Source organism: Lathyrus oleraceus, chromosome 2, assembly GCF_024323335.1.
Source record: "Lathyrus oleraceus cultivar Zhongwan6 chromosome 2, CAAS_Psat_ZW6_1.0, whole genome shotgun sequence".
NCBI lineage: Eukaryota > Viridiplantae > Streptophyta > Magnoliopsida > Fabales > Fabaceae > Lathyrus > Lathyrus oleraceus.
In genome coordinates this window covers 435,594,346-435,609,728 of record NC_066580.1, presented here as the reverse complement: position 1 = coordinate 435,609,728, position 15,383 = coordinate 435,594,346, and positions in this window count along the sequence as shown.

Below are 15,383 nucleotides of genomic sequence, written 5' to 3'. Positions count from 1 at the left end.
AGACGGTTATTCAGGCTTCTTTCAAATACCAATTCACCCTGATGACCAAGAAAAGACAACGTTCACGTGCCCTTTTGGTACCTTCGCTTATAGACGAATGCCGTTTGGTCTGTGTAATGCCCCTGCAACCTTTCAAAGATGCATGATGGCAATTTTCGCCGACTTTCTCGAAAACATCATGGAAGTATTTATGGATGACTTTTCTGTATACGGACAAAGTTTCGAAGAATGCCTTGAAAACCTGGAAAGAGTTCTTGAGCGATGTGTAAAAGCAAACTTAGTACTTAATTGGGAAAAGTGCCACTTTATGGTACAAGAAGGAATTGTTTTAGGACACATCATCTCGAACAGAGGAATTGAAGTAGACAAAGCCAAAATAGAGGTAATCGAAAATCTTCAACCCCCAAGAACCGTGAGAGAAGTACGAAGCTTTTTAGGACACGCCGGTTTTTACCGACGATTCATCAAAGACTTCTCTAAGATAACTAAACCTTTAACCGGACTGTTGATGAAAGATGCCGAATTCATATTCGACGATAATTGTTTAAAAGCATTTCAAACGCTTAAGCAAGCATTGATCTCCGCACCCATAATGCAGACACCAGACTGGAATGAACCATTCGAAATAATGTGCGATGCCAGCGATTATGCTGTAGGTGCTGTTTTAGGACAACGAAAGGATAAAAAGCTTCACGTTATATATTACGCAAGCAGAACCCTGGATGAAGCGCAAATGAATTACGCCACTACCGAGAAAGAACTCCTAGCAGTGGTATTTGCGCTAGATAAATTTCGTTCTTACTTGGTTGGAGCTAAAATAATAGTTTACACTGATCACGCTGCTATCAAGTACCTTTTAACAAAAAAGGATGCTAAACCTAGACTCCTAAGATGGATCTTGTTGCTACAAGAATTCGACTTAGAAATCAAGGACAAGAAAGGAACTGAAAACGTAGTAGCAGACCACCTCTCTAGACTTGAGAACCTTGAACCGGAAAGAACATCAATTAATGATGATTTCTCGTATGACAAACTTATAGCTACTTTGGAAGAGAACAACTCCGACCTGCAAGTAGAAACCACCTTAGCTATATCTGCCACACCATGGTACGCTGATCTAGTCAATTATTTAGCTGCCAGAATAGTTCCACCTACTTTATCTTACCAGCAGAAGAAACGATTCTTCTACGACATAAAACACTATTACTGGGATGATCCCTTACTTTTCAAAAGAGGCCCCGATGGTATTTTCCGTCGATGTATACCCGAAGAAGAGGTAGAAAATATAATCCAACACTGCCACTCCGCTCCTTATGGTGGACACACAAGTACATCCAAGACCTGCTCTAAAATCCTACAAGTCGGCTTTTATTGGCCAACTATATGGAAGGACGTACATGCGACTATTAAGGAATGTGACAGATGTCAACGCACGGGAAACATATCTAGACGTGACGAGATGCCACAAAAAGGTATTTTGGAAGTAGAGATCTTCGACGTGTGGGGAATAGACTTCATGGGACCTTTTCCATCCTCTTTCGGTAACAAATACATACTCGTGGCAGTTGACTACGTATCAAAATGGATCGAAGCTGTAGCCTCCCCAACAAACGACACCCGAGTAGTAACTAGACTCTTTAAGAATATAATATTTCCGAGATTTGGCATCCCAAGAATAGTAGTCAGTGATGGTGGATCGCACTTTATATCCAAGGTACTCGAAAAATTATTATTTAAATATGGAGTGAGACATAGGATAGCGACACCTTACCACCCTCAGACCAGTGGACAAGTGGAAGTATCTAACAGAGAAATCAAGCAAATACTAGAAAAAACGGTCGCCACTTCAAGGAAAGATTGGTCATTGAAATTACCAGAAGCTTTGTGGGCATACCGAACTGCTTATAAAACCCCCATAGGGACGACCCCATTTAAGCTCATTTATGGAAAATCCTGTCACCTCCCGGTAGAATTAGAACATAAAGCCTATTGGGCTATTAGAAATCTGAATCTAAACTATAAAGCCGCCGGTGAAAAGAGAATCCTTGACATAAACGAATTAGAAGAACTCAGAAGAGACGCCTATGAAAATGCCAGAATCTATAAAGAAAGAACAAAACAATGGCATGACAAGCGTATATCAAGGAAAATCTTCAAGCAAGGCGACGCAGTCCTTTTATTTAACTCTAGACTAAAGTTATTCCCGGGAAAACTACGATCCAGATGGTCAGGACCTTTTCATATCACTAACATCTTCCCCAGTGGAGCAATAGAAATTAAAGGCAAATCCACAGAACCGTTTACCGTAAACGGGCAACGTCTAAAACACTATCATTATGCGGAAACCAATGGAGATTCGCAAATCCTACACTTAGACGAAATGCCCCCAGGACCTATAGATTATACTTAACAGTTTCTTTGTCGAGCTTGCGACATTTAAACAAAGCGCTTAGTGGGAGACAACCCACAATTATTTTCTTATTCTATTATTATCATTTTCCTATTTTTCTTTCCTCAATTATTCTTTTAATTTCTGTTTAGTATTAATTCCTGATTTATTTTAATTCAAAAGAAAAAAAAATAATAATAATAATAATTTTTTCTCCTTTCGGCATTTGGCCAAATCCTGACTAAAACTCATGTTTTCTTTTCTCTAGCTGACACTAACCAGATGGGACATTTTGATCGTATGAGTATCAAATTCAGAGGAATGGCTCAGAAACAAAAGTTTGAAGAACTAGCCACTAGAGAGATGCTACCTAGTTTATATGCTGATGATTGGGCTATGACTGCCCTTGGACTTAGACAAAGTGTCCTGTATTTGCTGAACCAGATAGGATGGGAGACATCCCCTATCCTGAGACATTTCACCACCTACCGGAGACTCACACTAGAATTCCTTAGCTCATTAATCTATCTACCCAGCCATGGAAAAGGAATTAGCAGAGGCTTTATCCAGTTCAGAATGTTCAATATGGAGTACCAATTTAATATTAGAGACTTTACCAATCTTTTGGGTTTTCCTACCTCCTTTGACACATTCACAGTAAGCCAGGAAGAACTTTTTGAACATAGAGAACTTGAACACTTTTGGGGTAAGCTGACTGGAAATGATGAGCCCGAAGAACATGAGTTTCTCTCTGGAAACATACATAACCCGGCCTTTCGCTATTTCCATAAGATCCTGACCCACACTTTATTTGGGAAGAAGCCAAATAGTACTTCAGTTTCACGTGATGAACTCTTCATCATATTTTGTGCTTCCCAGAACCGTCCAGTAAACGGTGCCACTTTTATGTTAGCTAATTTGGACCACCTTATCCAGGATGAGCGAGCACCCATTAGAATAGGCGGTTTGATAACTATGATAGGTAATGCTATTGGATTACGTCAGCCTATGCTTGACCTAAGCCCTTTTTGTGGCATTACTACTATGAGTATACCCTTCCTCTTCAACACTATGTTTATAGCAAACCTAGGGTCTGACGAGTTTGAGCTTATTATTGATAACCAGGTTCTTTGCCTATTCACCATGCCCGATCCTAGGACTAGCATTCATAACCGCAGTAACTGGCTCTATAACCTGAACGAAACTCCCACTCCTGCTAGATCCACTGAATCCATCTAGGACTATGAGATTTGTGATGACTATGAGACTTATGATGACCAGATCCCTCATGCTGAATCCGACCCTCAGACACCATCCGGCTATTATGATATTGACCCTCCTCCTCAGCCTGTTCAGACCGAAGAATCAGCCATATCCGACCTCCGGCATCATATGCCCGGAACTGATTATAACACCGCCATTGATGCTTTGATGTCAGAACAAGACGCCCTCAGAGGAGAATTTACTAACATGAGACACGAAGTTCTAGGATACATGAGCAGTATGACAGATCAGTTTCACGAGTTGCTACATCGTGTTAACTCTTTTGCTCCTCCGGCCAGAGATCGTACAGAGGGATAGAATTTAGTTATTTTTCTAAGTTATTTAGTTTTAAGTTAGATTATTCATTAATGTTATTTGAATTCATGTTCACATTTATTTCTCTTTCATTTCATTGTTTTCCTTTCCTGTATTACATTATGATCATTTTATTGAAGCTGTTTATTTAATTTTATTATGCAATAGCTATTATGCTCTAATGTTGCTACCTATGACTTATTATTATACAAAGCAGATTAAGCGTGCACGATAAATTAAATTGCAAAATAAACCAATCATAAGCAAAACAAAACAAAATAAATAACAAAAATAAAATCCTTTACCAAATTGATTCTGTGAAACGCTACTGAAGCCTTGCCAAAATGGAATGTGTGACGAGCGTCACACAAATCCATAACGGACGGCACACCAAGTGCCTGTTACGAACGTCACACCCCTGTGACGAGCGTAACACCCTTCAGACTAGTGAACGTTAAGGAGCCGTTGGAGACGAACGTTACACCTTTTTATTTTTTACCTTCCCCATTAATTTCCATTCAACCACACTTAATTACTTTTCAACCACTTCTTCTTTCCAACTTCCAAATTCTTCTCCTATAAATACCCACCAAACCTTCCTTCATTCACCACAAACCATTCTCTCCTATCAAATACATTTCTTTTCTTTCCAAATCACCCCTTTCAAAATTCATTCATCACAATGGCGGGAAATCAGAATTTTGGAAATATCATCTTCCGATCCGAAGATGAAAATTATCAAAGGGAGCAATTCGAGCGTTTCCAACAGCGGGCGTCGTTTCCACCAGGTACCCCGATTTAACTTGTTTACAACAATTAGGATTACTCCAAGGTATCGAATGGATGCTCCGTCAAGCCAACTTAACCTTCCTTTGCACTCATAATCAACCCACCTACCCATCCCTAACCTTAGAATTCTTAAGTTCATACGACTACACCACTCCCGCCGGTGAAGACGAATTTTTAACCGGTACCGCAACCTTCCGTATGTTTAACACCGAGTACTCCTTAACCCAAAACCAATTGAGTACCATGCTACAATTCCCCATAGAAGGTCTGCTACACCCCAGAATCCCTCCAAACTCAAACTGGAACACAGTTGGCGTTTTCGGCCTTTTTAAGAAAATTTCCGGTATAGATACCTACAACTGGGAAGAGCTCCTTCTCTCCCATATACATAACCCCACTATCCGGTACTTTATCCGCATCTTGCAAAACACAGTTTTCGGAAGACCAAACAACAGTAAGGTCAACTCAAAGGAGCTATTCTTCCTCCAGTGCGTCTTCGAACCAGATACTCAGGTAAACGCCGCCTCCTTTCTATTTCATCATATCCGCACCTTATGTGCTAGAGGCCGGCAACCTTTTATAATTGGTGGATTAATCACCACCATAGCACTTGGCCTAAACCTAGGGGATAAACTCCAAACTTTAGAATCTCTACCTCCCCTATCTATGGATATCAGCTACTATCGATCCAGCCGCTTGATTAAGAACAGAGTAGGCGGAGGACATTATCTTATGGTGAACAACCAGGCAGTCCCAAGCGTTGTTCTACCAAATATCGCCCTAACTGATGTCACAAACCCCGACCGCCACCTCTATGATCTAAACGCTCCTGAAGCCACCGAGCCTTCACAAACAAACCCGCACACAGACGAGTTTGAAGCAATGGAGCAAGGTGATCATCCGTCTACACAACAGTCAGTCCCGCTCAACCCTTCCGGCAATGCAACTGGCCCATCCTCCCAACGTCGTCGACGAAGAAGGCCTGCAACCAACGACGACATCATGGACGCTATTGAGGGTATGCAGGCACAGAATGTCGAGATGATGCAGATCATGCATCAAATGCAACAACAACAGGATGCTAGGAATGCCATAACCGACCAGCGGTTTACTGAGTTGTTCAGCAGGTTCGACAACTTAGACTTACGTCCGAGATCACCAGGTCCAAGAACCAGAGGCGGAAGACAACCTTAGTTGTAGTTTCTCTTTCCTTTCCATATTGTATTTCATTCCCTTAAAACATTGGGGACAATGTTTAGTTTAAGTATGGGGGGGAAACCATGTTCTTTCTATTTCCATTTCTTCAAGTATGTACTTTTCCTTTCATTGCTATTTCAATTATTATTTGTTTTTAATTATAAAAAAAAATAAAAATCTATTATCTTAAGTTAAGTCCCGAGTGTGAACAAAAATTTCCATTATCTATTCCCTCAAACTTTCATGAGCCACAACAACAAAAATTCAACACCCAATAAGTATAAAGGTTGCTCATCTTATCGATCTTGAGTCGAATCAAGACAAAGACTACTACCGCCAAACACTCTAAACGAACCTCAACACGTTAGATCAGGATAAGTACCTATTATACCAATTCCTTGAACCTTTAGTTTTATAGTAACCCCAAAGTAGTTTATACGAGAAGTCAGCACCATCTTAATAGCAAACTACGTGGAGAGCCGATGAATATAAGTGAATGATTCCCAAAGTAACAAAAAAAAAATAAAAAATAAAATAAAAATATATATATATATATATATATATATATATATATCAGGAAATGCACTAATTAAGTTAGGTGATCCTTACCAGATCATTTAATCTAAAGGTTGCAGATCATACAAAAACACAATATGAAAGATCCATTATGAGTTGGTTCAGTAGGTATCTGGTACTGAACTCGGTAGGGCGGACTACGGTTCGATCCCCCGCAATTTGCATTGGACTGAATAACGAAGTTATCCGACTTATGTACCAGAACTTCTAGCTAAAAGGGGATCATAATCACTAACCGGTTACTCCACTATGTGCGCGAAAAGATAAAGGGCTTAATGTGATTTCGCTAGAATGAAAACGGGTGAAATAAGAATAAGGGAACCAGGATAGCTATCATAGGGTACTTGAACTGATTTGCACAATGCAGGGTTATCAAGGTTGTGACGGTAGTTGTTGATATCAAGATTTAACTCAAGTTGCTTCTAAACAAAATCCACTTGCAACCTATTACGAATTGATGTGTGTTGTGAAATTTCATCTGGCTAAAATTTTCAAAACAAGTTCTATACTGAATTTTGCTTGAGGACAAGCAAAGATCTAAGTATGGGGGAGTTTGATAACATGAAATTATATCACATTTTAGGACTTAATTCAATTAGATTATATTATCATTTACTTTAATTTATCTCATTTTATCAGATATTATGCGGTATTTCCTTTCTATTTATGTCAGGTATCCATTTTGAAGCAAAAGTGAAAAAGGGAAGAAAAGGAGGTGTAAGAAGGAATAAAAAGGAAACAAATAACAAAGACCAAGCCCAGCCCAAAGAAAGCGCACGTTGTGCCTGTGACTGTCGCATCGCGCGAAAAACCGGCGGGAAAAGAAAGAACAACAGAGCCGCCACCGTGCGTTATTTATCCCAAAAGAGGGAAAGGAAACGCTCAGAGTAAACCTGGAAAGAACATGGTCTCGCGACCAAAGAGGATGGGTTCGGGAGTCGGTTATGCGAAGGGAAGGTATTAGCACCCCTACGCATCCGTCGTACTCGACGGGATCCACGCACAATAGGAAGGAAAATTGGTTGCTAAACACTGCTCAAATACTCATACACTGGCTGAGAAGAGACAAAAGAAACTGACTGAAACTGACTCGGCAGGATATCGCATCCTGGGCCTACTTAGTCTATCAGGCATAGACATCAGAGTCGAAGTAGTTCGGACTGGGGAAACGACACATGCTCGCTAGGATATCGCATCCTATGCATACGTATCTCCTCAGACGAGAGAAGAATCAGAGCATTCGTAGCTCGGCTGACACGCACACAAACAAACAAGACACACACAGGCAAACGTGGAGCCCGACTGCCAATCACTGGACTTACATCAGCATCCGAACCAAACACACGCACACTGGAACCCAAATGCCACTCGATGGACTTACATCGGCTTCCAAGCACACAACAACACAACAGGTTGATAGGGAGTCGGGGACTCAGCCTACAACTGTTAAGCACACACACACAAACAGACAGACAGCACATGCTAAGGAGTCAGGGACTCGAGCCTAACATAGGTCAGACAACACACACAAAAGAAAAGAAAGGGCGCCCGGAGAGATCAGCTCAATCTCCTGCCTACATACTTCATCTGGTATGAAGATCAGGGCGATATAGTTCCCCTACGGAGGGATAAAGGACCTAGCCTAACCAGATAACAGAGGGAGACACAACTAGGGAGACTACGACTCGAGCCTAGATGTTATCATGCAAATCATCCCTAAGTTAAGGTTTCTAGCTAAATGGCACAAGGGCCATCCTATCCTAAGCATGGCTCACACAGGAAGCAAGCCACACACACTTAACTTGCACAGGAAGCAAGCCAAGTAAAACCTAACTTGCACAGGAAGCAAGTCTAAACTAATCCTAACTTGCACAGGAAGCAAGTCAAACAATCCTAACTTGCACAGGAAGCAAGTCAAACAATCCTACAAACACAGATAGCACACACTATACACAAGCAAGTGGCTCAAACAAGGGTTAGGTTTTAGTCAAGGGGTCATATCAACCTCAACAAACAAACCTCTGGAACTGGGTGAATGTTGCTCTTAACCTTGCCATTGAGGGGCTAAGGTGAAGCAGATGAAAGGATGAAGTGAGGATGAGACCTCACAGCTCTTATCCCTGGCCTGGGAGAGCTCAAGACAAGAATGTGTGGGTTCAAAAAGTGGGAACCCTTCTACACATTTAAAACTGACTCAACTGTACAATTGTACAAGATCTTGGGTTTGTATCCGCAATGCATCAACACAGTGGTGTGAGCAAAGCAGATGACACACTGAATAGTGGGGGATAGATTGCATATCCCTACCTTCCACCAATTGCCTCTTCCCTTAGGAGGTCTTTGACTCTATGCAAGGACAAAAGTAAACACCCACAAACATTGCCTCTTAAGGAGGACTTCAGACAGTTGCCTGGCCAAGTAACAGGCCAGGTCTTCCAGACTACATGAAGTAAAAGAGAGATACCTCAATGCAAATTGCTTATACAAGCAAAGCAAAGCAAAAAGTTCACAAGGAACTAAGCAACTAAAGCACCTGAAACAGTCAAGCAGATGTTAGCATGCAACTTCAAACAAAACAAACAGAAACAGACACCAACAGTCAATTAGGGGGCACAAGGATGTGCAAGGCACAAGGCTTATGGCATGTGAGCCAAGCCACCTACAAAACAAAGAGGTTAGGCAATGATACTTGAGTAAGCTCAATCAAAAGAATTGGTCTTAATGGCCATTTGATGGTCAACCTGAAAACACAAGCTCAAAGGTGAGTAACAGGACCACTAGGACAAGCCTAGGGTCAAAAGTAAATGAGAAAGTTAAAACAGAAAGGGGCAAGTATCCAAAATCATGTTCAAACAATTAGGAAACAAAACCAATTGGGTTCACATTCATATCAATCATCATCATCATTTCATGAACCATTTAGGTCAAAACATGGCAAACAGAAGCTCATAGAAGTCAACAGCAAGACTTAACTCAAAAGCAATCTAAACATTTTCCAAAAATCACCAAATAAATCATGATCAAAACTAACACATAGCATGATAAGCATGTCAAATTTCATCCCATTTGGACAAGTGGAAGGCAGTCAATGAAAATCAGAAAGTCAAAGCAATTTTGAACATGCTCAAAGAAGTCAACCAAACATGCATCAACTTAGAAAAATCATAAGTCAAGAATGGTGTATGATAAATGAATGGGACTAAAACCATGGCAAAGATGAGGATGTCTAGTTATCTCATGTAAAATTTCATGTCCATCTAATAAAGTATGGGAATTTCACAAATGAAATGGGAACAAGTGTCACACAAGGTCAACATTTGACTAGGCAGGGAAGAAAAATCTCAAACAAATGGAAAATAGTTCAATTAAATCCAAGAAACTTCACAAGTCAACTAGACATACAAGAGTAGGTTCCTGCAAAATTTGGGGTCATTTGGATGTAAGGAAGCATGGTAATGAAAATCATGAAGTTGGACATCAATGGTGTGACACAAATTGTCACACCCTAATTCAAAAAATCATAACTCACAAAACACAAATGATAAATTCACAAACTCTACATCAAAATCACCATGAATGTGTCTAGTTTAAGCACAAAAAATTTGGCAGCCATTGGATGCATTCTCATCATTTCACAATTGATTTGGCAAAGTGTACAAAATTTGGTCACATGTCACAAACCCTAAGGCCAATTAAAAACCACTCATCCAAAAATTCTGGAAAAATAATGATAAAAAAGTAGAGATCATGATGAACACAACACAAAAAATCCCATTCAAATTGGATTAAAATTGAAGCATTTAGGATTTTTGCAAGATTGGTAATCAAAGTGAAGAAATTAATTGAATTAATATTGAGAAAATGGCATTTTGGTAATATTTTAGCCCACTAAACTAAACACGGTCGTTTTGGCCTTACAAATGAAATGTTCCTATTGGTTAGAGGGAGAAAAGGGCCATGCACGTGAGAAATGTGAAGAAAAAGATTCTGGGCAAATATTGGGATTAGGTTTTCATGAACAGTGGCATCCCCAAATCGTGATTTTCAAAATTCTCCAGAAATGTCAATTGAGCATACCATTGTGTTCATCAAACATCAAACAACAACATCCTAACATTGGTTTTCATTAAATCAAGCTAGGCAAAGAGAAATAAGTAAGACAAGTTTGGATCATCATTGTTCATTTCAAAATATCTCAACCATTGCTTGATCATTCTTAAAACTAAAACCATCCATGAAATCAGCATCAAAAGATCTACATTAAGCATGCATCAATTTGACAAAATAGGGAGGTTGAAAATTTACCAAATTGGGAAGGGCAGTTGTGTACAGATGCTCTTTGATGGTTTTGAAGTGAAATAATTGAAGCTTCAGCTATGCCTTGATGAGGGAGGAAAATGCTTTGGTTTGCAGATGCTTGAAATGGGCTCAAACTTGGATTGCCATGGCTAATGCAAGGTTGAAGACAGTGCTGCAAGAAGCTTTTATGGATGGAGAAATAAGATTGCAACAGGTCCACAATGCAGTTTGGATGATGTTTCAAACCAAGCAAAGTTTTATTCTTTGGAGTTTTTGAACTGTTCTCTTGAAATGCCAAAAGCAAAAGATGAATGCAGTTTTCTTTTAAGCAAAGCAAAGCCAAACTCCCCTTAGGTCCTTGGACAGATTTTGTTATTTGATCAAAATGCCAAGTGAGAGAGTTTGAATGAGTGAGTGAAATTGGTTCGTGTTGGCTGGTCAGGTTGGCTGCAGAGCTGGTTAGTGACAAAGATTGAAGTTTGGTTTGCTGTTGGATATTTCTCTTGGCATGGCAAGGTTTGTGATGATGAATAGATGGTCCAAATGCAAGGCTTGGTTTTGTTCAATGGGAGTTTGTTGACAGGTTTAGTAAATGCAAGGCAAGGTGAGTTGGAGTTAGGATGAGTGATGAATGGTTTGCTATGAGGGTTTGGTCATGATGAACCTCTGCTGTTAGAAGTTGTTGCTGCAGGTCAAAGTTTGGTCTTGTGTGTTCTTTTGACAGAATTTGCAAAATGCCAAGATTGAGAATGGAGATGAATGAAGTTGGTTGTTTCTTGTGTGTTTTGGACCTGTTTTGAACAAAGTGCAAGTGATAGGGATTTTGGTTGAATGAGGTTTGTTATGTGTTGTTTGATGCCATTGTGTTTTTAGATGGCTCTAGAAGGCAACAGCAAGGTGCATGAGTGAAGTCTATCTGCAGTTGGTTATGTTGCCATGGTGAGAAATTGAGATGAACAAAACTGATATGGTTGGCCAGGCAGGATGGATGCTTGTTCTACTGGTTTTGATGACAGGCAAATGAGGTCTTTTGCCTGCTGCTAGGTTGTGGTACAGTCCAAGGCAAGGTATGATTCTTGGGAATTCTTTTACAGAAATTGCAACATGCCAAGCTCAGTCCCTATGAATGAGTTCTGTTGGTTCTTTTGTTGTGCCAGGCTTGTGTCTACTATTGTCCTATGTGTGTGTATGACAGAAAATGATGGATAAAGAAATCTGCCATGTGACAGTACAAGGCATGGTTGTGCTTTTGGGGATGGAGTTGTACTTGCTCTCCACATTTCAAGCAGCTAGGGCATGGCCTCCTGTTGGTTTTGGCTGCACAATTAGGCTTCACACTGTGTTTCAATTGACAGCAAATCATGCCTCTCCATGCTGTTTGTTGTTGCTTCAATTTTTGAGGAGGAAAATGCTAAGTGAGAGGATGAGGATTTGTGTGGTTGGAGGCTGCCAGTAGCATTTCCAAAGGATGAATAGGTGTACTGTTATGCAAAGCCAAGCCCAGTTTATCGTGAGCTTTTTGGCAGACCTCTCAAATGCAACAGCAAGATGCCCCTTTCTTTTGAGAGTCAACCATGCTTCTTCTACTGTCAAATGGTTTTGGTCTGCTACTAGGGGATGGCCATGACAGAAAATGATGATGATTTTGCTGTCATGGTACAAAGCATGGCTATGTGGGATATGGTTGTTGTAAACATGTACTTTTGCCAATGTTCAAGTAAGCTAGCAAGGCTTTTTTTTTGTGGTTTTAGGCTGCTAAATGAAGCTTCAAAATGACAGCAAATGATGGTTTAGATTTCTTTTTCCATAGTACAAGGCCTGGTATGGTGGATAGCATGGATAGAATGAGTGAAATTGTCCTTTTGCCAAATTTCAAACAAGTTAAAGAATGGCTTCATGTACTGCATAATTGAGCTTGCAAACATGTTTTAAATGACTTTTCTGAGCTGTTCCAATTGGCCAAATGTTAAAAAAATGTTTATATCAAAAAGTCAACTCTTGGTCAAACTTGCATTTAAATGAGAAAAGTCAAAATATGCCATTTTGATTGGTGAAGTTTTGGCTCATGAAATTTATATTTTTGGAAAGAGGGGATCAAATGTGACTTGTAGGAAAAAACCCCACCAAAATTGGCCAAACGGTTTGGGAGATATGGCCCTTTGAAGTTCAAGATTTTCTGAAATCGATTCGATCATAACTTGCCAACCACACATGGGAATTAAGAGTTCTTGGATTTTTTGGAAATGGGAGAACAAGATCTTCAACTTTCATGTTGGGCAAAAATTCATTTGAGGCTTGTATCATGATGTAAGTTTGAGGATCAAAACTTTCCATTTTTGGTAAGTTTCAGTTACAGGCCCAGTTTCCATTTGGGAAATTCATGATCTGGCTTCAAATTCTTCCATGATGGTGTTTTGCATGATACATGATGACTATTTGGACATGAATGAACTCTCACAAACCAATTCCAATCATCAAATCACTGATTAAATGGACAGTTGACCAACAGTTGACTTTTAGGGTTTCTGGCTGACTGAACCTCTTCTGATGAATTCCAAACCCTAATTCCTTGAGAATTTGACTTCAAATGATGTCCCAAGTTGTATGAACTCTTGATTATTGACCATGGTGCCCAAATTCCACAAGAATGGCCACCATCCATTGCTTTGACTGACAGTTGACTGTCTTTGACTTTTGACTGTCTGTGTATGAACTGATGACCTCTGAGCCTTCAACCCTTGACATGAACACTTCAAATAGACCTCCAAGTCATGTGAACTTGTTGGAAAAACCCTGAGGCCCTGGCTCAATGAAAACACACTTGCTTGCTTGACTGACTGATCTCCTGATCAGTTTGACCTAATTTCTTGCTTGCTTGCTCTTGCTCTTGAGGCAACTGGGGACAATGCAAATGCTATGCAATGGACCATGATATGCTATGACCTAATATGAAAATGTATGCATAATGATAGGTGCAAATTTGAGGTGCTACAGCTGCCCCTATTCAATCAGCTGGGAACCCGAATGGATGAGAGCAACGGCTGTCAGACTTTCAGGGTAAACAGGGATTGAATACCAAAGAACCGTAGAATTTGCACAGTACTGGATATGATACAAGAAGAACCACGTCATTTACCGATGACGCCTGCAATTGACAGCTTCAGAAAAGCAAAGCCATTTACCGATGGTTAGAAACTGGAAACTTGATATTTACCGATATCAACTTCAACACGACCATTTACCGATGGCGGCTGGGGAAAACAAACTTCTGAAAAACAAAACCATTTACCGATGGTCAGAACTTGATATTTACCGATATCAACTTCAGCCAGACCATTTACCGATGGCTGCTGGGGAAAACAAACTTCTGAAAAACAAAACCATTTACCGATGGTCAGAACTTGATATTTACCGATATCAACTTCAGCCAGACCATTTACCGATGGCGGCTGGGGAAAACAAATTTCTGAAAAACAAAACCATTTACCGATGGTTAAAACTGGGACCTTGATATTTACCGATATCAACTTCAGCCAGACCATTTACCAATGGCTGCTGGGAAAACAACTTCTGAAAAGCGAGAACCATTTACCGATGGTTAAAACTTGATATTTACCGATATCAACTTCAGCCAAACCATTTACCGATGGCTGCTGGGGAAACATCTTGAGAAAAACAGAACCATTTACCGATGGTTAAAAACTTGATATTTACCGATATCAACTTCAGCCAGACCATTTACCGATGGTTGCTGGGAAAACAACTTGGTGTAGAAAAGGAAGCAAGACCATTTACCGATGGTGGCTTCAAAGCAAACCTGATATTTACCGATATCAAGGCCATCTACCGATGGCTGCTGCAACTGGGAATTCGATATTTACCGATATCGAAGAAAACTGGGCCATTTACCGATGGCATCTCCGCTTGGGGAGGAACAAAATCTTTGTGGTGATACCAGACAAACCGTTTACCGACGACTTCTGGGGATTTTGATTTTATTGACCAGACATTTACCGATGACTGGGATGAGACTCGATGTTTACCGACATCGAAGGATGATGTTTACCGACATCAAAAGAAATGACCAGACATTTACCGATGACTGGGATGAGACTCGATGTTTACCGACATCGAAAGATGATGTTTACCGACATCAAAAGAAATGACCAGACATTTACCGATGACTGGGTGAGAAATTTATTGGGGAGATACAAATATTTGCAACTGGAAACCAGATAGGACATTTACAGATGACTCTACTGGGGATTTCTAGCTGGGGGTTATCAGACATTTACCGATGAATGGGAGGGCTCGACCAGACATCGACGGATGAATGGGAGAAAACTCGACGTTTACAGACATCGAAAGATGATGTTTACAGACACCAAAAAAGATCGACCAGACATTTACTGATGAATGGGAATAAGCGAGACACAACCAGACGTCAACGGACGACTGGGAAAAACTCGTCGTTTATCGAAACCAACGGAGAGGTAAGTCCACATGGGGAGGGTACAACTAGACATCACCGGATGACTAGGAAAAACTCGACGTT